This window comes from Culex pipiens, chromosome 2 (genome assembly GCF_016801865.2).
Source record: "Culex pipiens pallens isolate TS chromosome 2, TS_CPP_V2, whole genome shotgun sequence".
NCBI lineage: Eukaryota > Metazoa > Arthropoda > Insecta > Diptera > Culicidae > Culex > Culex pipiens.
The window spans coordinates 73,414,460-73,427,418 of NC_068938.1; the positions used below are offsets into that span (position 1 = coordinate 73,414,460).

Here is a 12,959-nt window from a genome sequence, read left to right on the forward strand (position 1 = left end):
AAGATGAGATGGATTGCGTTTCGGGCTGATTTTGCTGTTGTCAACATGTTTCAATTGTTTTAGGTGTGCTTGAATGGGTTTTCGGGTTTGACTTGACGATTCCTACCTACCTTAAAATCTTAAATTTTTCATGATTGATCAGTAATTTTTGAGAAAATTTACAAACAAGAAAATATTTCGGGTTATTAGGTTATAAGCGCCATTTGTTAAATAATCAGTTTTTCGATAATTTTTTTTTCATTTACAAATTTTAAACTTCAAAAATGCTTTAAATTGTTCATCTGCACGTCCTTTAAATACTCTTTACTGAAAAACAATTAAATAATTTTCTCTGAAATTAACCTCTATTAAATTATTTATTTTTTATTTATTTTTAAATTTTGTTTAAACATATGTGCCGCTTTTATTTGGCTGTGTAGGCGCCAATGTATTTTGTTTGTTTAAATGCAACGATATTAAAGTATTACAACAACTGCTAGTAATGTTTCAGAGATGGCGATAAAGATTCCACTTGGTGCAGGTGGGATTTGAACCCACAACTGATCAACAGTACTGATCCGCGTTACCAATTATGCTTCTGCGACCGGTGACAAATTTGTTGTCTATTGGTGTACAGCACAATCGAATGTCGCGTATTGGATTTCAAAGCTTTCCCATACCAATTCCGGCTGAGAAGCTATAATGTTATTGTTTCGGAAATCTCCCGTTGACTTGACTGTGTTGGCAAAAGGTATGATTATTACACAGCAAAAAAAGTGTAAATTTGGAAGGTGTAATTTTAGAAGGTTGAATATTACCTCTTTTATGATGTAATTTTACCTCAATTTAGACTGAAAATGCGACATTACACCAGCATAGTGGTAAAATTACACATTTTCAGACGTAAAATAACACATTTTTTCTGACATAAAAGATGTACCCCTTTCCAGATGTAATATCACCATGATTTTTTTTTCTGTGTACTGATTATTTGAAAATGTCTCTCTTGAATGCTCTGTAACTTTTGTTATAAGCAATTTAGCACCATACTATCTTCGAGAGGGTTGTTTAGGACATCCAGGGCAATATTTCTACGGTGTAAAAATAAAATAATAAAACATGAATTTTGTAAATTCAAAAATGTGAAAATGCAAGATTCCTCATAGTAATTTCCATACAAATTTCATTCGCTTTGCGCCAAACCTGGGCATAACCAATCACTTCCAAATTTTAGGAGGTTGTTTAGGACCCTAAAAGGGACCCAGAAAAAGTGTTGCTGAAGAAATCAATTTTTGATTCCACCCTAATGCCCCAAACATAAATTGTTTGAAGATCCGATAAGTAGTTTAAAAGTTATGTATAAAAAAGTGTCAGTTTTGAGAATCGGATGCTGGAATTTTGATGCCGGATCTTACTTATCTATATAAAAACTATGTCCGGTTCTATCATCCAACCCATCGCTGGTTAAATTATCAAAAGACCTTCCAAACGAGTTTAAAATGTTGACGATCTCTCAACCCTGTCTCGAGTTATGATCACTTAAGTGATATTTTGAACTTATTTGAAACCGGATCTCACTTATCTGTATGAAAACTGTGTCATCCGACATATCGTTGAATAGGTGATTCGAAAGACCTTTCAAACAGGTCTAAAAGTTTGGAGATTTGGCAACCCTCTTTAGTGATGACCACTTAAGTGATATTGATTAAATTTTTGATCCCGTATCTAAGTTGAACATGTTGGCTGCGCACTTTGCATCCAAAGATTTAATGATTTTTGTTTTGATAAGGTGTACAGTGTCGTACCGAGATTTTGAATTTGTTCTCGGTTATGCAGGAAAACCACCATCTAACTATTACAAACCAAATTTGTTATCAAAAAACTGTTAAATTTCAAAGAAATTTAAGTAAAATCAGCTGAAATCAATTTAAAATTCATTCCCCTGCGTCTAGAATCATTTTTAGTATGTTTGGGTTGATTTAAAAAGTCATTTGATTTTTTGAAAATTTCGATGTTTAGTATCGCAGAAAGTTTTGTTTTCGCAAAATTTTTAGTTTTCGTCAAATATTACTTTTTTTTGGAAACTTGTGATTGCAAAACAACTGAACTAGTGTAAAATGCAATTTAAAACACTGTTGACATTCAAATGTTGAGACTATGGCTTGTTATTTAAATTTTTATATATTTTTTATTTTTTGCCCCCCCCTTCCTCGACCCCGGCCAGAGCTGAGGGACAAAAACTTTGAAAAATATTTGCAACGGCCTTATAGATTTTCTAAGAAAAAGTCGGAATTAACAATTTTAAACCTTTTGAAAATGGTCCTAGACATACTCAACAGTCATCATAACAAAGTTCATCGTTATCTCGAAATTCATACTCTTTGAAATGCTGAAATCTGTTTGGAAATCAGATATAACATCCTATAAAGGGTGCACAGGGGTGCGCCATGGTGTGAGCAATTGATATACTCAAAAATCTCGGGTTGACATTATTTTCATTACAACCAGAGAAGTTTTTTAAGCTTGGGTCTTATTTAAGCATAAAATCCTACTAATAAACACTTTAACGTGGAGGTCCAGAGTGGCAGAGCGTAGTTCAAATTTTTATTTTCTTGTGGGCTGGTAGAAACGTTCAAAATTGAATTTTGGAAAATGTTAAACCATAGGGATCAAGAAGACATTCTGAATTTTCAGATGGATTAACTACTTTGAAATTTCATCAAAATGTGAATTCACAATGAGTCGATTTGTGAAAACTTCGTAGACCGTCTGCCCCCGTTTTGGTTTGTTCCCACCGCGATAACTCTGACTGGGGTCACTTTTTCGCAAATAGGAAAACATGATAGGAAAGAGCAAGTTCTTACGATTCTTATGATACCATAACATTGATAGTTTTCTCGAAAAATATTGGAGCACTAAACGCATGAAAAAAATATTTTTGAAAAACTCGCGGCCGCCAACAGGCCACGCGACAGAACGTGCAGCAGTGGACGTACGAAAAAAAGGAGAAACCGACATAACGGTGATAACTGCTAGCCGCGTGGCAAAAATGGTTTTGCCTGGTTGCTTTGTCATTGTTTCTCGTTCGCTGCTGCACCATCGTTCTTCTACACACGGGGCACAGAGGGGAATAATCGAAATTTTACGAAATAAATGAATATCTTCTCGGGAATATTTTTGGGAATTTTGGTGTCTTTGGCAAAGTTGCTCGTATTAGTAGTGCGCATCTTTTGGCACCAATTTTTAGTTCCGAACTTCACCGCATAGGTGGCGCTGAAAACTAACTTTTTACAAGAGGGTCGTAGAGCTTTGGTCTCTTCGACAAAGTTGTGTAATTTATCATTTTGAACAACTTTTAGAACATTTAAAAATCCCAAAAATAATGGCAAAAAGTTACAGCACTTTAGACAAAATATCTCTGATAAAATCGTTTTTTGTTCTAAAACATCTTAAAACTTATTTATTTATCATTCCAATAATGATAGTTGGTGAAAAATAATTATTTAAGAAAATTCAGCTAACTCTAAAAAAATTTGATGTCTTACTTTACAAATTATAGTAAAAAACATTGAAAATGTGGTATTTTTGGAAACAACTCGGAACTGGTCGGAGCCGATTTGCCGAGCATTTTTTCAAAAAAAAAATTTGGTCTTTTTGCCTATAAGTTATTAGCCATCCTCTCCAAAAGTCAGAAATGAATTTCACCTATGTATTATATATTTAGCTAATGAAAATTTCGAGCCTTCTCTATGACCAAAGTTCATTTTTTTTGCATATTTGGATTGCCCCTACAAGTTTTCATTCAATTTTGGTCGTTGTCCTGAATTTCATGTAAAAATTTGAAAATCAAAAATCTAGAAAAGAAATTTTCAGATTGATTGCATGCCTTCAGCAAAGTTTTAGAAAATTGTTAGAACAATCCAGCATTCAGAGTCAGGTAGAAAATAATTATTGGACCTGGGGGGGAATTTGTTCTCTTGGCATTTTTTATGATTTAGCTCTTCCATACAATTTGCAATTCTAACTACATTAAAAATATTTTGCAAAGTTTGTGATAGTAACTTGTTTGCTCTCTTCTAAATAAACTATTCATCACTTGAAATAATAGTGATGTGCCAACATCAAGTACGCGACGGAAATACATGCCAATTCAACAAAAAAAATCAAGAGATTTTCAATTTTTAAGTTTTCACATGAGATTCGTATAAGGACAGCGGCCAAAATTGCATGAAGACTAGGGGCAATCCAAAGATGCAAAAAAAATAACTTTAGTCATAGCAAAGGCTCGAAATATTTTTTTAGCTAAATATATAATACATAGGTGAAATTCATTTCTGGTTTTCGGAGAGGATTGCTTATAACTTATAGGCAAAAAGACCAAATATTTTTTTTAGAAAAAACGAAGTTGACTTTATAGCTGTCGGCCACCATTGCTAGTACCAACCACTAGTGTCTTCCTTTTATCTACAAGGACTTCGCCACCCTGGGCTCCTAAGTGTATGAAATTATGGCACGGAGTGACGGCGCCGGATACCCATATTTACACAAAGAATTTTAGAGCGCCCGCCGCTTTTTTTTAGAAAAATGCTCGGCAAAACGGCTCCTAGCAGTTCCGAGTTGTTTTCAAAATTACCATATTTTCAATGTTTTTTACTATTATTTGTAAAATGAGACATCAAAACTTTTTGAGATTTAGCAGAAACTTCTTCAATAATTATTTTTCACCAACTATCATCATTGGAATAATAAATAAATAAGTTTAAGATGTTTTAGTACAAAAACGATTTTATCAGAGATATTTTTTCAAAGTGCTGTAACTTTTTACCATTATTTTTGGGAATTTTTCAATGTTCTAAAAGTTGTTAAAAATGAACGCTATACAATACCATATTGTATGACGAGCTTGTTCGACATGGGAATCTCTTTCTCATAACATAAGGGATCTTTATTTATTTTATAAATTTTTAAATGATTGCGTCTCATACCAAATGTATCCCATAAAAACTCTTTCAGTAAAAAAATCTTATGACGAGGTTGAAAGCAAAATCAAGAAGATAGTAATTGTATAACAGGAATACTAAAACAAAATACAGTGGAGTAATTTTGCGTGTGTAGGTAATAGGATGTAACAAAAATGACTTTTTGGCGGGCATTCAGGGCTTTGTTCCGGTGGGCATACTTAGCCCAAATCCCAAATATGAGCTTGATTGGACGTAACAGGAGCTGGCGCTATGTCTATTTTTGAGGCACTTTGGCCACCAATGCGTTTACCAAAAACATCACTGGCGTGTAGGTCAGATCCTTGCGCATCTTTTGGTATATATAACATTGAAGTTTGGAGCACCCTGGAGCTAGGTACGGACCTTCAAAGTTTAACAACGACGAAACGAAGTTGACTTTATAGCTGTCGGCCACCATTGCTAGTACCAACCACTCACTAGTGTCTTCCTTTTTTATCTACAAGGACTTCGCCGCCCTGGGCTCCTAAGTGTATGAAAGTATGGCACGGAGCGACGGCGCCGAATACCCTTATTTACACAAAGAATTTCCGGCGACCTCTGGATTGTGAGTCCAGTGCGCGGTCCGATTGATCCACACGGGCGGGACATCAAAGTTTAACATTTTTTCGAAAAATCGGCCCCGGCAAAATCAAATAGGGAGATGGCGTCGCTATTTTTAGACCACATTTTCCACTTTTTCTCATCGAAACCGACTACTTTATCGACTTCATTTTGCTGGGCGAGATAGGACGCCGTCTATTTTTAGACGATGACTCAGCACTTTTACACTCTTGCGCTTTAAAAAAACCAGGTGGCAGCACAATGTAACGCCACGTCCCTATGGCGTCTCGGGCGTCGCGAGGTGCGACGCATATCTTTTTTCCGGGGACTGACTGTTTTGCTCCAAAAATTATAAAATTTACGGCAAGCTTGTCTGTTTGTTTGTCCCACCTAACGAATGTTATGGATGAGTCCTATCGTGAAAATGTTCGCAAATCAATCCCGCTTAGAAATACTTTGTTCTGAACTCGCTCACAGCTAATCTCTGCAGAGCGTCGACAATCTGAATCTCTTACACCATTTTCATTCTTATTTATAGGGCACAAATCACACAAATGATGTATTTGCTCTTTTTAAAAATCTCATCATGTTTTTGGTAATACACAATTTAATCTACCTCTAATTATTGCAACTCCCATTTTTAGCAATATTTTCTATCTGATTTATCAACTTTTGTTAAGGCTGGTACAAATATTTTTAAAAGTTTTTGTCACCCCCGCCCTTCAAAATTGGCCCGAAAAATCAGGGGGCAAAAAAAAAATTTTTACAACAAACTTCAAAATTTCAATGAAAATTCAAGTGCAACCAGCTGAAATCAAATTAAAATACATTCTTCTGAGTTTAAAATCATTTTTAGCATGTTTGAATTTATTAAAAAATCTTAAGATTTTTTGAAAATTTTCAATGCAAAATCTTTTTTTTTGATACAATTTTTGTTTTTGTCAGATCTTAGATTTTTTGAAAACTAATGATTGCAAAACAACTGAACTAGTGTAAAATGCATTTTAAAACATTTTTTTCATTTAAATGTGAAGACTATGGCTTGTTATTTAAATTTTTATATTTTTTTATTTTTTTGCCCCCCCCCCTTGACCTCGGCCAGGGCCGAGGGACAAAAACTTTTTTAAATATTTGCATCGGCCTAATTATCAATCTCCTAAAGCTTTTGCATTATTTTTTTACTTTTCGTTACTGTAATCACAATTCAATTCATTTTTTTTATTTTATTACCAAATTTATTTTCTCAATGTTAAATTTCTGCCATTCTGGTCGCCTTTTTGGATTTAATATTTTAAATATTTTTCGAACATTTTTGGGGTCATATTTGAGTTCAAAAATCCATTATAAAATAACGAAACAAAAATATTTTGTGATTTGATAATCCAAAGTGTTTTTTTTTTCTGAGGACACTCCCTGATTCGATTTCTTTGGCAAAAATAAAACAGTTTTAAGATTTTTAGGGGTCGCTGTTGAGAGTTGAGGTTTGTATATGAAAAATCGCGAAAATGTTTGGGAAAAAATATCGCTTCAGGATTTTGCCTGCAGGTAGCGCAATTCTAACCCAACTTTGTCAAGTGTGATTCTTGTACACTAGGGTGGTCGAAATCCGGGCTTCCTCTTGAAATCAAAGATCGCTAGACTAATTTACAGATTTGAGCTCATTCTGACCACGGGAACCCCTCCCTCTAATCGCTTGAAGTTTATATGGGAAAATTCTTCAAAATTTATAGAGAAAAGCAATTGTTTCAGTTTTTTACCTGTGGAATGTGCAATAACTGTCCGATTCTTACCAATTCTTGGAACTGCACAATAAAACCTTGTGTAAATTTGGAAGGTTGAATATTACTTTTATTATTATTAAATTTTACCTCAATTTTGACTGAAAAAGTGGAATTTCATCAGCCATTCGGAAAAAATCACATTTTCAGAGGTAAATTTCGAGTAGGAATCTCGCAATCGAGAACGCCAAGGCAATGCTGTAGAGCGAACAATTTGATTTTTTGAGAGGTAAATTTACACATTTTTTTCTGACATAAAAGATGTATCCCTTCCCATATGCAATATTACCATGATTTTGTTAATGTGTGTATGATCTTCATTATGCCGGGACCCGCGGTGTAGGGGTAAGCGTGGTAGCCTCTCACCCAGTCAGCCTGGGTTCGATCCCAGAAGGTCCCGGTGGCATTTTTTGAGACGAGATTTGTCTGATCACGCCTTCCGTCGGACAGGAAAGTAAATGTTGGCCCCGGTCTAACCTAGAGGTTAGGTCGTTAGCTCAGTCCAGGTGTAGGAGTCGTCTCCCTGGGTCCTGTCTCGGTGGAGTCGCTGGTAGGCATTTGGACTCACAATCCAAAGGTCGTCAGTTTGAATCCCGGGATGGATGGAAGCTATGGTGTAAAAAGAGGTTTGCAATTGCCTAAACAATCAAGCCTTCGGACACCTAGTTTCGAGTAGGGATCTCGCAATCGAGAACGCTAAGGCAATTTGAATATCTTCGTTAAACTTGAAAAAACTTTCCATATTTTTATGATATTTTGCTAAAAAGTTATTAGCCTCATAAATGACCATTTCCGCGCGGACGGATAACTCTATAGTGAGATGGCAATACATCGTGGTGCTACCTGGTTTTTTGAAGTGCAAAAGAGAAAAAATGCTGGAGTCATCGTCTAAAAATCGACAGTGCCATATCTCGCCCAGCAAAATGAAGACGATAAAGTAGTTGGTTTGAGGAAATATGGGAAACGTGGTCTAAAAATAGAAACGCCATTCCTCTACAAGGATAACGATCTGGTAGTACAAAGGTTCTGTAAAGGGACACAGCGAATAAATCCTAAGATTGGCGAGAGTATTATTCTTATGGGTTCATTTTCGCGCCTTTGCAACATCAGCTACAAAGGTTCGATGAATATGAGATGGTCATTTGCCAATATAATCCACCAAATGGGATGAACATTGAACGAACGGTTTATTCTACCATTTGATTTTGGTAGGACTGTTCTCTCAGCTTTCTTTTATGGGTGATTGAAATTCAATTTCCTACAACTATGTCGAAAGGTGCAAAATGAACCGAGTTAATCTTTCTTGATTTAAAAAAAAATCTTTCGATGGTAGTTCACTAGATTTTCGAACATTTTCAAAACTTTTTTTTTCGTAAAATCACGATAACTCGTGATGATCACGATGATCGTGATTTATGTTTATAAATCATTTTTTTGTAATTGTTTGCTCTACAGCTTTGTAACACAATGTTACACTCTAAAAAATAACACTTGAAAGTTACAAAAACACGAAATTATAAAATGAAAATTTTTGTTCTAAATGAAAAAATGACTCTTGTGGGTTAATGTAGATTCGAAAAGAACATTAAATTTTCCTTAAAATGACGTGTTCAAAAAAATTTACAGTTGAGTTACGAAGAATGGATTGGCCTTTTTTCGGAATTCTGAGTACGCCATCAAATACGCCCCAATTTTACATAAAAGTCACATTGACACCAAATTTCCATCTCATCACCATTTCAGGCTGCAAATTATTGAAAAACATGTCTTTTTTCGCATGTTCAAAAATTGAAGGGGTTGTACCGCCCCTCCGTCACGAGATATCAAAAACGGACCTAGGATTCGTGATTAGGGACAAAAGTTACCCCTTAGGACAAAGTTTCACGCAAATCGAAGAGGGGTCGGGGCAACTTCTGTGTGAGTTGGTCCATCTCAAGATACAAATTTTCATATATTTACGTACCCACTTTATATGACTTCGCCGCAAAATTGTATTGAGACTTATGTGAAAAAACTTATGATGCTAAATTGCTTCTTTTGACAATGTTGTGGTTCTCTACGATTTCGCAAATGAGCAATTCTCTACGAAATCGGTCGTTTTCTAATTTTATTTTTTGTATTTTTTAATCCGGCTAAAACTTTTTAGGTGCCTTCGGTATGCCCAGAGAAGCCATTTTGCATTATTAGTTTGTGGTTTGGTTGAGCGTTTTAGCAGATTGCATTACTATGAATACAAAGAGACGAAAGGAACAACTCGTCTCTTTGTATTCATAATCATTAGTTTGTCCGTATAATTTTCCATACAAATTTGGCAGCTGTCCAAATGATGTATGAAAATTCTGTATCTTTTGAAGGACCTTTTTGGTCGATTTGGTGTCTTTGGCAAAGTTGTAGGTATGGATAAGGACTACAGTGAATAAAAATTATACACGGTAAAACATTTTTTGTTGATTTTTAATTTCTCTTTTTGTCACTAGCAAGTGTGACATTGCATGTTATAAGTATAGGAAAGGGTGGCCGATTTTAGCGTGACGTACTTTATGGAAGAAGCCTAAGGGTCGTATCAACAAAGTTAAAAAAAGCAAAATATTGAGAATTTTCCCAGCTTTTCAAAAATATTTTTTTTCTTTAGTGGGCAAACATGGGTACTAATTTTAAAGAATGAATGACTGAGACTATTTTCAAAAAAGTTACCTAAAAATTGTGCACTTTGGGGACCATCCATAAACCACGTGAACACTTAGTGGGGGGGTGTATGGCGATTGTCCACACTCCATACAAAAAAGATTTTTTGTATGGACAATCGTCCACGAAGGGGGTGGGGGGAGGTTGAGATTTACAAAAAAGTGTCAACGTGGTTTATGAATGGTCCCTTATCAAAATTTCACTAAAGTACTTAACAAAATCTTGTTTAGGAGACATGATTTAAAAAAATCGAGTTTTTTTTGGGAATATCGAAATCTGAACAAAAAATACTAATACCAATTTTTCAAAGCAAAATCTAATTTGCAATCGAGAAAACATACAATTTGTTGAGGAAATTTCTAAGCTTTGTAAATTGAACAATTAGTTTCTATCGGTCCTATGGTCCTATGATCCTATGGTCTAAACTATGGAATAAGAAAATTTATCTAAAATTACCTTTTCAAAATCAATGCTTTATTTTAAAATTTTTAATTTATGTCTATTGAAAGAAAAAAATAGAAGATGAGTAATTCTCGCTGAAAGTGGACCACTATTTACACAAGGTGCTCAAAAATCAAAAGCAATGTACTTTTCCAATAGCCCCCACCAAGTTATGAACGAAACCATGTTTGGTTGGTTAAATTTGTCCTCACCTCGGCACCACGAAGCATAAACATTTTTTTTAATTGGTAATTTTTTGACTTAGGCGCACCTACAAAATTGCTCATTACTTTGCAAAAGTTCAACGAACCCTTGATGTTTAGGGGTGTTTTGGAAAGGAAATGAGCAGAGCTTTCGAATGCACTTGTCAGAAAAATACCGTTCCATACATTTTTTAGCCACGAAACACCAATGTATTTTAAAAAGTCATTTTTGAAGGCCGGCGCCCCGCTTTATCGAAAAACTGACAAATCCATTCGAAAGCTGAGACGATTTCACATAAAGGACCAATAAATCTAAGGTGTATGTTCCTCCTATCTTTTTTAATCTAATTTTGATTCTGCGAGCGCAGCGCTCCGTTCGCATTTTGGGCACCCAAAATGTTGCAATTTGCTTTGTTTTGTCAAAAAATATATGTGCTCACTTTTTAAATGATCATTTATTGTCCAAGGATCAAAATGCACTTTCGATAATTGACCAATATTTATGTTTTTGGGTTCTTCCAGCCAATTTAATGCCGAAAAACTGGTTTTTTACTTTTTTTTTTTTGTAAAATGCTCACTTACAATTGGGTGGACTTTTTTTCAGTAGAACTAATGAATTTAACATGTAGGAAATTTCACCACGAACATTTTTCTCTAAAAGAAAACGTAATTTCGATACTCCAGTGCCAAGATATATAAGTTTTAGTGAGAAAAAAAAGTGCCAATTTTACAAATTTCTCCGACAACTAGCACGGCCTATTATTTACATGCGGCATATGTTTTGAAGGCCAGAGTATGGTTTCTTATAGTTATTTTGGTCGCTGAGTTCGGATCTGGAATCAAATTTCAGATTAACATTTAGATTTGGAGCCACGCCCAAAAGTTATTTGCGGTAATATGCTGTAATTTTAATCGCTAGTGATTTCGGTCATATTTCATCTTTCGCTCATCTTTAATTGATGTTTTACTCACGGATTTTTTTATGGAGATTGTTTTTTTTTTCAACTTCTGATTGTTTTGAGAGGCCTCGTGGCGCGGTGGTTAGCGGCTTCGGCTGCCGATCCCTAAGTGGCTATGGGGAATACACGCAAATAATATTTGAGCGTGGCTAAAATATCACTGTTCACTGTTAATCTGAAATTTGATTCCAGATCCGAACTCAGCGACCAAAATAACTATAAGAAACCATACTCTGCCCTTCAAAACATATGCCGCATGTAAATAATAGGCCGTGCTAGTTGTCGGAGAAATTTGTAAAATTGGCACTTTTTTTTCTCACTAAAACTTATATATCTTGGCACTGGAGTATCGAAATTACGTTTTCTTTTAGAGAAAAATGTTCGTGGTGAAATTTCCTACATGCTAAATTCATTAGTTCTACTGAAAAAAAGTCCACCCAATTGTAAGTGAGCATTGTACAAAAAAAAAAGTAAAAAAAACAATTTTTCGGCATTAAATTGGCCCCAAAAACATAAATATTGGTCAATTATCGAAAGTGCATTTTGATCCTTGGACAATAAATGATCATTTAAAAAGTGAGCATATATATTTTTTGACAATACAAAGCAAATTTCAACATTTTGGGTGCCCAAAATGCGAACGGAGCGCTGCGCTCGCAGAATCAAAATTAGATTAAAAAAGATAGGAGGAACATACACCTTAGATTTATTGGTCCTTTATGTGAAATCGTCTCAGCTTTCGAATGGATTTGTCAGTTTTTCGATAAAGCGGGGCGCCGGCCTTCAAAAATGACTTTTTAAAATACATTGGTGTTTTGTGGCTAAAAAATGTATGAAACGGTATTTTTCTGACAAGTGCATTCGAAAGCTCTGCTCATTTCCTTTCCAAAACACCCCTAAACATTAAGGGTTCGTTGAACTTTTGCAAAGTTATGAGCAATTTTGTAGGTGCGCCTAAGTCAAAAAATTACCAATTAAAAAAAATGTTTATGCTTCGTGGCGCCGAGGTGAGGACAAATTTAACCAACCAAACATGGTTTCGTTCATAACTTGGTGGGGGCTATTGGAAAAGTACATTGCTTTTGATTTTTGAGCACCTTGTGTAAATAGTGGTCCACTTTCAGCGAGAATTACTCAGATTTTTTTTAGAAGAAATAAAATTTAGAGAATTTTACAAAGTTTGCATAATCGTAAAATGAAAATTGTAAAAATAATCTCAGTCTTTCAAAAACATTTAGTTTTAGATGTCCTTTTCTTTCAACAAGTATTTTTAAAATGATAAAAACGAAAGAAATCAAAAATGTATACCCATTAGGGTGGAATATGGTTGTATAGAAAAAAAAAATAAAGTTG

General features: G+C 34.9%; 1 pseudogene; it reads right to left on the reverse strand.

Moving 5' to 3' along the window:
- The window catches only part of LOC128092645 (uncharacterized), a 14,682-nt pseudogene extending 4,002 nt beyond the window's left edge, over positions 1–10,680 (reverse strand).
- Positions 10,681–12,959: the final 2,279 nt, after the last annotated feature.